Raw genomic sequence first — 12,168 nt, 5'->3', positions numbered from 1 at the left:
TTTGGTATCTGCTCAGGAGAGGTACCAAGCGAGGCAAACCGATACTAAAATGTGACGTCAACAGGCTGCTGGCCACTGATTGGTCAGAGAAAGTCATCACTGGACGAGTCATGAGCGCGCCGTCCGACACAAGATTCAAAGCAGACATTTTTAAATATTTGCAACAGCGTTACAGTGACCGTGCTTTTCTTTCATATATCTTTCATATTTCATATGCTTTTTTTTTGCTCGCACCAAACCACACCATGGTCCATGGATGAGTTACGGACGTTTCTGTGTTTGGTGGCGGAGGACAGAATACAGAGAGAGCTGGACGAAGCGACTCGAAATGTGAAACTGCTTACAGCTCACCGGACATTACAGCAATGCAGAAAAAAGCTGCGGACTATGACTCACGTGGTGGACATGATATTTGGATCAGCAGTTGGCTGTTCACATGATCAGATGGATATTTTCACATGGGGCAGTCTGGCTGATGGTGTCTGCAGTGCGCAGAGGCGCAGCTGAACGCGTTGTAAAGGTGATATGTGTTTTTATTTTTTCCATGTCAGGAGAGCATGCCGACATATGTGCATTGCAGTGGCGTGTTGAGAGGTGATGTTTCTTCATGGCATGATATGTGTTCTCCAGCCGTGAGTCGGCCAGCGACTCACTCTCAGCTGGCACTGACAGAGTGAACACATTGTGTTGAATTAAAACAAAGCAGAGAGAGGGAGGAAAATAAATAAATAAAATAATACAATAAATAAATACATATTTACATAACAAATACACAACTAAAATAAAACGATTAAATACATAAATAAATAATGCAAACAGAAATAATATAAGGGAATGAAATTAATAAATTGAGTAAAAATAAAATAAAGTGAAATATATAATTCCATCCATCCATTTTCTTCTGCTTTATCCGGAGTCGGGTTGCGGGGGCAGCAGCTCAAGCAAAGCCGCCCAGACCTCCTGATCCACACATACCTCCTCCAGCTCCTCCGGGGGAACCCCAAGGCGTTCCCAAGCCAGCCGAGAGATGTAGTCCCTCCAGCGTGTCCTGGGTCTTCCCCGGGGCCTCCTCCCAGTGGGACGTGCCCGGAACACCTCTCCAGCGAGGCGTCCAGGGAGCATCCGGAAAAGATGCCCGAGCCACCTCAACTGACTCCTTTCGACGGGGAGGAGCAGCGGCTCGACTCCGAGCTCCTCCCGAGTGACCGAGCTCCTCACCCTATCTCTAAGGGAGCGCCCAGCCACCTGCGAGGAAACTCATCTCGGCCGCTTGTACTCGCGATCTCGTTCTTTTCGGTCATGAGCCAATCTCATGACCATAGGTGAGGATCGGAACGTAGATCGATCGGTAAATCGAGAGCTTTGCCCCCCTACTCAGCTCTCTCTTCACCACGACGGTCCGATACAGCGACCGCATCACTGCAGATGCTGCACCGATCCGTCTATCAATCTCACGCTCCATCCGTCCCTCACTCATGAACAAGACCCCGAGATACTTAAACTCCTCCACTTGAGGCAAGGACACTCCACCGACCTGAAGAGGGCAAAGCACCTTTTTCCGGTCGAGAACCATGGCCTCGGATTTGGAGGTGCTGATTTTCATCCCGGACGCTTCACACTCAGCTGCAAACCGCCCCAGTGCACGCTGAAGGTCCTGATTTGACGAAGCCAACAGAACCACATCGTCCGCAAACAGCAGAGACGAGATTCTGTGGTTTCATTCTGGGAACCACAGAATGAAATATATAATCACATATATAATCACAGAAAAAAGGGACAGAGGGTGAGACAGGGAGCCAGGAGCACAGCGCTCCTCCTGACACACCCACCGGCAGTGGTGGGCACAGCTAACCAAAAAGTTAGCGTCGATAACTGGTAATCAGCTAACTGAAAAGTTATCTTTTTTAATGCTAAACCAATAAACTGTCTAAAAACTTATCGGAAGCTACAGATAACGATAACTTTAAATTTTGCCTCCCATACGCTCTCAGCTACTAAGAAGCTGATTTTGAGTTTAAACACCGCCAAAGCTTCTAATAGAACCAACAGCGATCACAAACCCAAACAGCCAATGAGCCAGCACTTCTGTCTTTCTGCACTCTGCCCCCTGCTGGTGGAAAGCGTCATTTATCTTGACAGGATATAGTGGTCCAGCGATGAGGCAGAGGTCTTGAAATGGAAAGCAGGTTTGAATTATGGATTTGCGTTATAAATAAATTTAATCCAGATAGAACAACTACATTAATGTAAACTCTTAAAATGTACAAAGTGATCTATAACACATATCTGTTAATTTTAAAATAATGGAGCAGGGGTGGTGGCCAAGTGGTTAATGCACTTGGTTTCAGTTCAGAAGGTTCCGGTTCCCACCCCTGCCACATTTCTCCATGTAATGTGGAGTTGCATCAGGAAGGGCATCCGGTGTAAAACGTGTGCCAATTCAACTTGCAGATCCACCTTGGATTTGCTGTGGCGACCCCGAGTGCAAACAAGGGAGCAGCCGAAGGGACTTATTGTTAATTTTAAATAATGCACTAATTCTGAAGATTTCAACATTAACACACCAAAGGGATTATGGGTAAACTAAGCTTCCGCTCATACTGATTGGTTGACTCATTTATTCTATGTAAAAACCAACGAAAGTGAATCAATGTAATTAATATGTGTTGGTGTTTACAAATAAATGTGCTTTTGTAAAATATGTCATTTTTCTCATTTGTAGAAAAAGAAATTTTCAAGTTCCTGCTAGACAACGCCTAAGCGCATGCGTGATGACATCACAACTCTATCCGGTTAGGGAGACAAGGTTTCTTTCAATAATAAGAACTGTCAAAAAACTTTCTCGTGTGTGGTTGCTAGAGTTGTGTGGCGATAGGAATCGCCTTTTGAATGCTTGAATAATGATGTCAGTCACACAAATAAATCAAATAATAGTGGAAACATGTTCGGTGTGGTGTTATAACAGATCAATTAGTCGCTCTGTGAGGCCTCATAACATCTGATCGGTTAGCGGCTCGATGCGGTGTTATTCCAGATCAATCATTCGCTCCGTGAAGCGTCATAACAGCAAGCTTGGTTCACATGGTAAGATAATTAGGCCGATATCGTACCCGATCTTCCCCTTCCGACAATCTTAAGGATGCCCCGACAATCATGATGACGCTAAATGTAATCTTATCAGATATTCCTGCCGTGTGTGGTGTGTTAAGAAGGAAGTGAGGAGCTAAATGTGACATGCAGCCAATCAGAAAGTGAGGTGTTTGACCTGGGAATGTTCGTGTGTGAAATCTGTTTGTGTGTGGTGTTTTTACCGTGTGGCTGACATCACACACTGTACAACTAAACCTGTCAGATCTATGATTTTTTTTTTTTTTTTATCTCCACGTGTGTGGTCTCTCAGGTTTTGGAAACCTACAGATAATTTTAAAATCCTGCTGTCAACAACACTGTGATATAACCGGTTGCCAGTAGATGGCAGTGTTCTATGCATTTTGTCGCTGGTTATATCACACGGCCTGAATCACAATTTAACAGACTTTTTGGCTTTTGGAGACGCAACCTGGGCTTCTTCTAGCATTTTTACATAAAACAAACACAATAACAACGTCTATAAGCCCAGAGAATATATTCACGAGAGTTTTAGGCACAATATACAAAGAGTTTACTGCTGTTGTCCCTGTGGAGCCTGATCAGAGTGTCTCAAATGCATTTCTTCTGTTGTGAATACATATAATGCACCTGGACACAGCATGTCCACACTAAAACCGTAAAAATTAGTGCATTACTTTAAAACTAAAACATATATCTGATATTTTCACTTTATAAAACTTCAGACGTGACGTTAATTTAAATAACTTGTCCGAAATTAGTTTGGTTAAGTTAAAATTGTATGCCTCTGGATGACTTGGGTGCTATTGCCAGCATATTAGTATTTAGTCAAAAGAAATGGGCTTGTTTCTTTTCTATGACCAGTTCTTCTTTGCCTGCAGAAGATAGAGTGGTTTCTTCTAGAACCAGCTTTTCTCTGTTTGTAGAGGATAGAACTGTGCATCTACTACAAAATGCTACATCTGCAAAAATGGTTGTAGTCTAAAAATGATCAGACCAAAACTTATCGGAAGATAATTGGTCCAATGATGGTTTTCAAAGTTATCTGAAAAGCTAATCCGATAATGAAAACATTATCTTCAATAATTAGCGGTTAGCAGATTAGCGGAACTGTGCCCACCACTGCCCACCGGCTTGCCTTCCACTCAGATTTCAGGTGGCATGTACAGCATTGGAGGTGCATTCTGCATTTTCCTGCCGCATTCTGCCGACATTCTGGGGATTCATGCTGTATTCTTTTTTCCCTTTATTTATTTTATTTGTCCTGTTTGGTACTGTGCAGACTGGAGCTGCTGTTTGCCACTCCAGACAAGGGGCCATGTTTCCTGACTGTTGGCCAGTGACTCACTCTCAGCTGACACTTAACTTATGTGGTGGATGTGGCATTACCCTCACCGGCCAGCTGATCTCTCACATCACATGAATAATTATAGATGTGGGCCATCTATAATTATTCGTGCATGCTGAAACATGGCTGGGGCAATCCAAAAGTGATCTTGTTTGTTTTTATTTTTCACCAAGTCCTGAGAGCCTGCCCACACATGTGCATTGCAGTGGCGTGTTGAGAGGTGATGTTCTTCATGGCACAATATGTGTTCTCCAACTGAGTTTCGATGACACAGTGGTCAGCTGTTCCATCACGGACACGATAGCCGTCCAGGTGTGCGCGCTTGCGCTGAACAACAATTGCACTCCAACTTTTGCTCGTTTCTGTTATTCTTCTCTACAAGAGTCAAGACAGAAGTCAGACTACCAGAGCAAGGATTTTAGCTGAGGAAGCTTCTGTGATTAGAAGCGAAACGTTCTCGCGTCAAGCAACCCAGTCCAGTCGAAGATTCAAGCTTCTGTACTATGGAAACCACCTGGACAACTGAGAGCCTTCACAGAAACTTTGGCTTTTAATACAATTTAAGCTGTATGTGTCTGTTTTGTTTTTTTTTACTTATCTTTTCTTTATTTGGATTTTAATTGCCCTGTTTTGTCATGTTTTTGATATTGTTTTTTAACATGTGAAGCACTTTGGGCAGCTGATGTTGTTGAAAATGTGCTATTTAAATAAAACTGACATTGACGTGGACATTGAATGGCGTGGTGACTGCTGTACGAGGCATTCGATGTGGCTCCGATTTTTCACGATTATAATTCGTATCCTCCTTATTTCGCCATTCGGCCTCAATCATGTTATGTTTGAAGGGACTATTAGAGTTTAATGAGATGTTACATTTTACCACAAACTATTGCACTATGGTGTATAATTCTGCTGGATGACGTATACCAAAACAGAAGTAATTTATTCTGATATTTTGAACAACCAGTTTTATTGCCTGTTTATTTACATTTATGGCCCCATTAAATGTAAAACTTATTTTGTTGCTGGATTATGCTTAACAGGTTTCCAATATTTTAATTTATGTCAGTAAACCTTGGTAACCTTTCCAAATCAAATTTATGTAACACAAAAGTGAAGACTGCAAAAAGTACAAAGATTTATTGTTCAAAATTCACAGTGAAATATAGCAAGTGTAGGCAACGTGTAAGCAAATGATGACAAAGGTGTCCCATTCCATCTCATAACATTTTGCAGTGGTGACTCTGAGAATTGTTTAACTGCAATTAAGATGGGTTAAATGCGGACAAATTTAATTGTATGTATGTATACGTACAATGACAATGAAAAGCTATATTATATAGAATTTATATAGAATGTCTGAAAAAACACAATTGTGGGAGTTTGGAGATTTTAAGGCTGATTACTCCTTTAATAATTATCTTATTAGATTTCAGATTTAAATCTGTGCATTGAACATTAAAATCATTAAAACCGAAAAAAATCGTGATAAAGACATGAATCAAACATTTTTAATCAGTTTTAAGTCTGTTCGAGTTCAGTGACAATGTTAATTCACAGTGATTAAAATTGAACCAACATTTTGTGCATGAACGTCAGCAAACACACAAACTCCCACATTTGAGATTTAGCAGTAAGTTATCAAAGCAAGTTACTTTGGTATAAAATGTACTGACATCTGACCCAGTTATTGCTCTCAAAAACAAATCTTTATTTACAGACCAAGTCCCTGACATCAAAGCAAAATGCAGCAAAGTGACTGAAGGTGTTATCTGTGCTGTAATTAATTAATCAAAAATAGTGCATTATTTTGACAGACACAATTTTAATACTCAATAGCAATAGCTTGCAGTCATTACAGCATGACAGAGTTTTAGGGCCACATTGAATTTCTTTTTTTTTAGACTTCGAGAATAAAGTTGTAATGCTTGTATTACGAGAAAAAAGTTGCAATATTACGAGAATAAACTTGGAATATTACGAGAATAAAGTCGTAATTTTACGAGAATGAAGTTGTAATATTACAAGAAAAAAGTCAAAATATTACGAGAATAAAGTCATAATGTTACGAGAATGAAGTCGTAATATTACGAGAATAAAGTTGTAATTTTATGAGAAAAAAGACGTAATATTACAAGAAAAAAGTCTAAATATTATATTATGACTTTATTCTCGTAATATTACGATTTTATTCTTGAAGTCTAAAAAAAACCCCATAAATTCTATGTGGCCCTAAAACGCTGTCATAATTACAGAATTGCACGCTGGACTTATTTTTTACAAGCTACCTAGGAAGCTAGCAATAGCTACAATTAGCTTACCGTAATGCATCATCTCTTAGCAGCTTGTATCCTCTCATCTTCTGCTTCATATTCTTGTATGGTTTGTATGGCTTCCCAAAGTTCCAAAACTTTTCAAACATGTTTCGTCTTGCCGCCTGCAGCTTTCTCTTAAAAACCCACAGAATAAGCAGCAAGTACACAGAGTCCTCCATTTTTCTGTTTGTGTCCAGTATAAATTGACGTCACAGGAGTTTCACGCAGCTGTGCTCTGATGACCCCGCCCACATTGAAGAAGTTCTATTTGTATTGGAAAATGGCATGCCTGGAACCAACCTGAGTAGAGCCGAGTTGAGCTGAGCCAAGTAATGCTAGATCTGTGTAATGGAAAAGGGGCTTAAGGCACCGACATTCTGGATCGTGCCAGAGAAACATGCAGTATTGCTAAAATGTCACAGATGATGTTCCCTCACAATGCAAGTAATACTACTCATCTTTTTTCACAGAAAATCATTCCAGTGGTACCCAAAGATCCTCTGAAAAGACCTAGCACTAAAAACATTAGGTTTTCAGATTAGGTCATTGGAAAGCATCCAAGTCTCGCAACCATACAATAAAACAAGTACCTTCATGACCATAAAGACACATCTGTCCAGCTACCTCATGACTCCATAAGTTCTTCCCAAGCATGCCAAAGGCCAAGGTCGGAGAGACCTGAATGTAACTTCCAAGATAAGTGAATGTCTCATAAAGTCACTGATAAGCCTTGATCTTAATCTAGATCCAGGACAATCATAAATGTAGACACTCCAGTTCCTCACTCAGGTTTTCAAATGCTGCAGTCAAGGTATCTATTAATTCCAGAAAGATGAGAGCATCATCTGAGAAGTCAACCTCAGGAAACCAGACAAAGGCAATCCTTGTGTTCTTAGTGACTTCTATTTATTTATTTGTTTGTTGGTCTGGTCTGTGCTTTGACACGCAACAGTGATTGCTGTGGTGTGATTATGGGCGGGGTAAGCTGCAAATTAATTGCCCTGTTTGGGATCAATGAAGTTGTCTGAATCTGAAACTCGTTAAAAATAAGATGTACACAAACTTGGGGGCCCTTCACACATAACACGATTGAGGCAGAATGGCTCATGAAGTAGGAGTTAAATGCCATTCGTAAAAAATCAGAGCTGCCTCGTACAGCTGTTGCTAAAACCATTCGCGCACACCAGCATCTGAAAGACAGTGAGTGCCCTGCGCATGCTCATTCGATCCCATTCTCGGCACGTGTTGTCCAAATTCCAGGTGTTCCACATGAACATCCAACACCTCTCGCTGGACACTTAGAAAGGCAGAGCTATTCACGCTCCTGCTGTGACAGTAGAGTGCAGGCAACCACATTCGAGTTGTCTGTGAAATTTGTCTAAGTGCAACACGAGTGTGGCATCGCCTAGCAACACACATGGGCGTGACTGTCCTGAACGCCCACACACACACACACACACACACCATGTATCCAACATCGAGTCCGGTCGCTGACCACTGTGTACTGCAGCTCAGTTAGTGAACACGCAATGCACGTGTGCGGGCGCTCAAGCCCTCACCACATGCTGATAATTATGTACTGACACGATCACATGAGGACCAGCCAGCATCTGAGCACGTGGCATGATGTGAAGCCAGCCAAGCAGTCTGATGTCACTTAATAATACATACATAAAATGAAAATCACAGTATAAAGGAACAGAGAGTGAGCCTGTTTTTCAGTGAGCTGACGAGGTCCGCAGACAAAGGTAGACGTGTCCCCCTGCAGTGTGCAGCTGTTCAGATATCTGTGCTCACAAGTCACAGCTGGGGAACACCAGTACTGGCTTGTAGGATATGACCTGGCATAACATTGCCGTGAGGTGCGGACGTCGGCTTGCTGTCCTCATGTGGAAATACATTAAAGCACATATCGCTTCAGCTGAGCGCTGCGTCAGTGCACCACAATGCTGGTGAATATTGTACTATGCAGAAAATCACCATGAGGCACATGTGAGATTTCCCCACATTGTAATAATTAAAACACATTTCACATTTGTAATGCTGTCACCAGCAGATTACTGCGTGGTGGACACGCCATGCCAGCTGATGATTTCATGACACGGGAGCCTGGCTGATGTCTTCATGAGAGGGGCGGATCAGATAATTCATGTAAAACATAAAAGGGTGAACATTAATCCATGTAATTTCATTACTTCCTGGTGTACGTCTAGGCAGAATCTAACTCTGCGCTTTATAACAGGAATTAAGTAATATAAATTGTGGTGTTTTTTTAATATTTTGCTCCACTGCTGTGTGTGTGACTTTCTACTTGCACTGTGTTTGTGTGCGCGAACACGAGCGTGCATGATACCATCACTGCGGCATCGTGCACGCCTGTTCGACTGTGTGTCCCTCCCGCCAGCAGGTGGAATGTTTTGCAGTTACCCATTTCGTTTTTGGTTTGGGGATTTCCTTCCGGTTTCTGCGTCTTTCGTGTTATGTGTGAAGTGGCCCTTAGAATAAACCACTGAATCATACGTTTTCACAGCACTGTGATCTATTAACACTGTTGAGGTTACAAAGAAAGACGTTCCCATTTTGCTGGTGGTAGTGGAGTGTGTATGTGTGTGTGTGTGTGTGGGGTGGGGGGGGGGTGTCTTTGCTGAATCTGGATTTCTTCCACCCCACAGAATGAATCGTCTGGAGAGCGTGTTGTCCAACATGACACACATTCTTTTGTCTTTGACCCAGTGAAACACATACGGTTGCCTTCCTGTGGTCCCAAGCAGTCAATGGCGGAAGGAGTCTGACCAGGAAATGCCGGAGAATTATGCGACGCTGATTTTCTTAGGAGAAAGCTGATCTGGACACAGCGGATAGATTTGCAGATAGCAGTGCCTCATGTGACTTTCCCGCTGCCCATTTTTTGATGCTCACGTGTCTGGGTGTTTGTGTGTGTGCGTAAAGCCAGCCGTCAAACATAAACTTAGTTTTCCTTCCTCAGTTTATAACCCTCTGAAGCGTTCTTCATCACAGGCCATGACACAGCCGTGAGGACTGCAGTGTTTAGACTCCCTGAGGAGAGAGTCAGAATAAATGTGTCCCACTGTGGGAATTCTCAAAGTGATCCCATTCTAATGATAGATGGCCAAACATCAGGGAGGCTTTGAAGCTGAAAAAAAGATGAATTTGGAAATCTCACATGTGTGCCATTTTCAGGAAGTCTCTCTTTCTTGCCTTTCTTTTGTCGACTCGGTTAACCATCCATCCTCTGTCTGTAGAACAAAGATGAATGTTGAGCCGTCAGAGGCGTGCCACAGACACTTTTTATGTAAAACAATCTTTCAGCTCGGAGCTCGGTTACTTGTAACTCTACGCTGATTTCAGTGGGATCACATAAGAATGTCAGACACATACACACACACACACACACACACACACACACACACACACACACACACACACACACACACACACACACACACACACACACACTGTCACGGACCTGATTAAGGAATACATGTAAGTGTCGTGAAACTTTGTGCAGCCTCCTCCAGCTGCATGTTTGTTCAAGGTCTTTCTTCTCGGCTTGCTGTGTCCATGTGTGTTAATGCAGCCCTGCTGTAATCATGGCTGACTTGTGATTTACAGAGGGCTTGGACTGAGGTTTGGGATGCAGCTGTGAACACAGCAGCAGGATCATCACTGCCATGTTTACACCAGCAGCTGCACTTTGAAACATACAGGGACACACGCAGACATCGTTACAGAGCCGCTCCACGCACCGCCGCACCCTCCTCTCCACCTGTGTCTGGTCTGCCTGGAGGTCATTAAGGAACGATTCACTCCTCCAAACCACAAATTAAAATACAAATTCCACTCCACAGACACGATGTATGACAACTTATTACGCAAAAGTGCATATATACTTGTGCACATGCACACAAGAATAAAGCTATGATAGAATGTTTGAATAAACCGGATGGCCCCATCTGCTGTGTCCTGACCACACAGTCAGTCTCTTCCAGGAGTAATTCATCACTACCTTCATTTGTGTTTGCGTCTCAGGTCATTAAATATTAAATATGGGTACGTGCATGCGGAACACACATGCACAGTCTTTTGGCAGCTTTGCTACCAAATATGGTTGTGATTATACTGTAAACCCTGATGTTAGTTCCAAATCAAGCTGTTTGTGGAATTACCTCAAACCAATTAAATTAACTCTATTAATTCAAACATCAATAATTGTTTTAATTAAATAAAATAAACTTGTTTTGTTTATGATGAATGCATTTAAATATATGAGGTTTGTCAAAACAATTCTATTATCTGTGTTATACTTTAATTTTCAAGGATTTTGCACTGCTTTATAAAATTTTACATTTTAGGTCAGGACTGGAAGCATGCACTGATGCCCTGTGTCGCCATGTCCACCACACCATGGAAATACCTTGACTCCTGGAAATCAGCTACCCAGGCAGTCGGTCTATCCTCACGTCTCAAAAGTAGCCATTTATCTGCTGCAACCAGGTGGAACATTTGGCCTTTTCCAGTTGCTGGGATCAACACTGAGGCACTTGCGTGGTGGATCTTATGAAATAAATGCGTATTATATATGCATTTGGAGATTTGCATGAATATGTATAAAATGTCACACTTTACTTTTTGTCTGATAACTTTCGAAACGTGTCATGAGAATACATTGTAATAGGTTAGGAGATGAACTGACAATATGTAGACCTGGAATAATTCCTGGTCACACTGTTCATGTGCATTGTCCCAGTCCATGCAGCTGGTAACAGCTTTGGCTAGGAAAATAAACTGTGCTGGACTGATGTCCCTTCTTTGAGGAGCTATTGGATCTCATCCACTTCACAATATAAAATCAGAGGATGAGCACCGGCACCAATGGGCCTCATGGCCTGTATAGGACCAATCTGCATCTGATGCATTCAGCCTGGCCCCACCCAGTGACACTTGTCAAAACCTCAGGCCTTAGAGGGCTTCATGACCCAGCCTAGCCTTTAAATTTAACCATGGTCTGCCATCTGGATCCTTGTCTGTTCCCTCACTGTTCATTTTATCTCCTCACTGAGGTGTCAGTATGTCTAAGTAGCCCTTCATTGAACCTAATTGCTAACCTCTTTAATTCCAGCCATATCCTCTCCTGTGATCCCAGCTGGCTCATTTCCCCAGTCTTTAAGCTTCTACTCCTTATCTCAGCGGTGATATCCCCAGCCCGCAGGCGCAGTCCTGTCCCTGCAGCTGACTCAGGGTTTTTGGCTCTTCCTTTCCTGGCTGTCTCTCTTTTAAACAAGGAAAAGCTATAGAACATTATGGTTGAGAGATGCGTACATATCTTTCCTTCGACTCACCATCTCAAACACAACTCCACCTTGAGTTTTTTCTCTC

The 12,168-nt window shown here is 42.3% G+C and overlaps 1 protein-coding gene across 12 annotated transcripts in view; it reads left to right on the top strand.

Annotated features, from left to right (window-relative positions):
• LOC117512469 (ERC protein 2) overlaps nt 1-12,168 on the top strand; it is a 503,700-nt gene that overhangs the window by 476,440 nt on the left and 15,092 nt on the right. The gene's annotated exons all lie outside the window — the stretch shown is intronic.

The sequence above is a fragment of the Thalassophryne amazonica genome, chromosome 6 (genome assembly GCF_902500255.1).
Source record: "Thalassophryne amazonica chromosome 6, fThaAma1.1, whole genome shotgun sequence".
Lineage (NCBI taxonomy): Eukaryota > Metazoa > Chordata > Actinopteri > Batrachoidiformes > Batrachoididae > Thalassophryne > Thalassophryne amazonica.
Note: the sequence above shows the minus strand (reverse complement) of the source record. Positions and strands in the feature narration are given on the sequence as shown.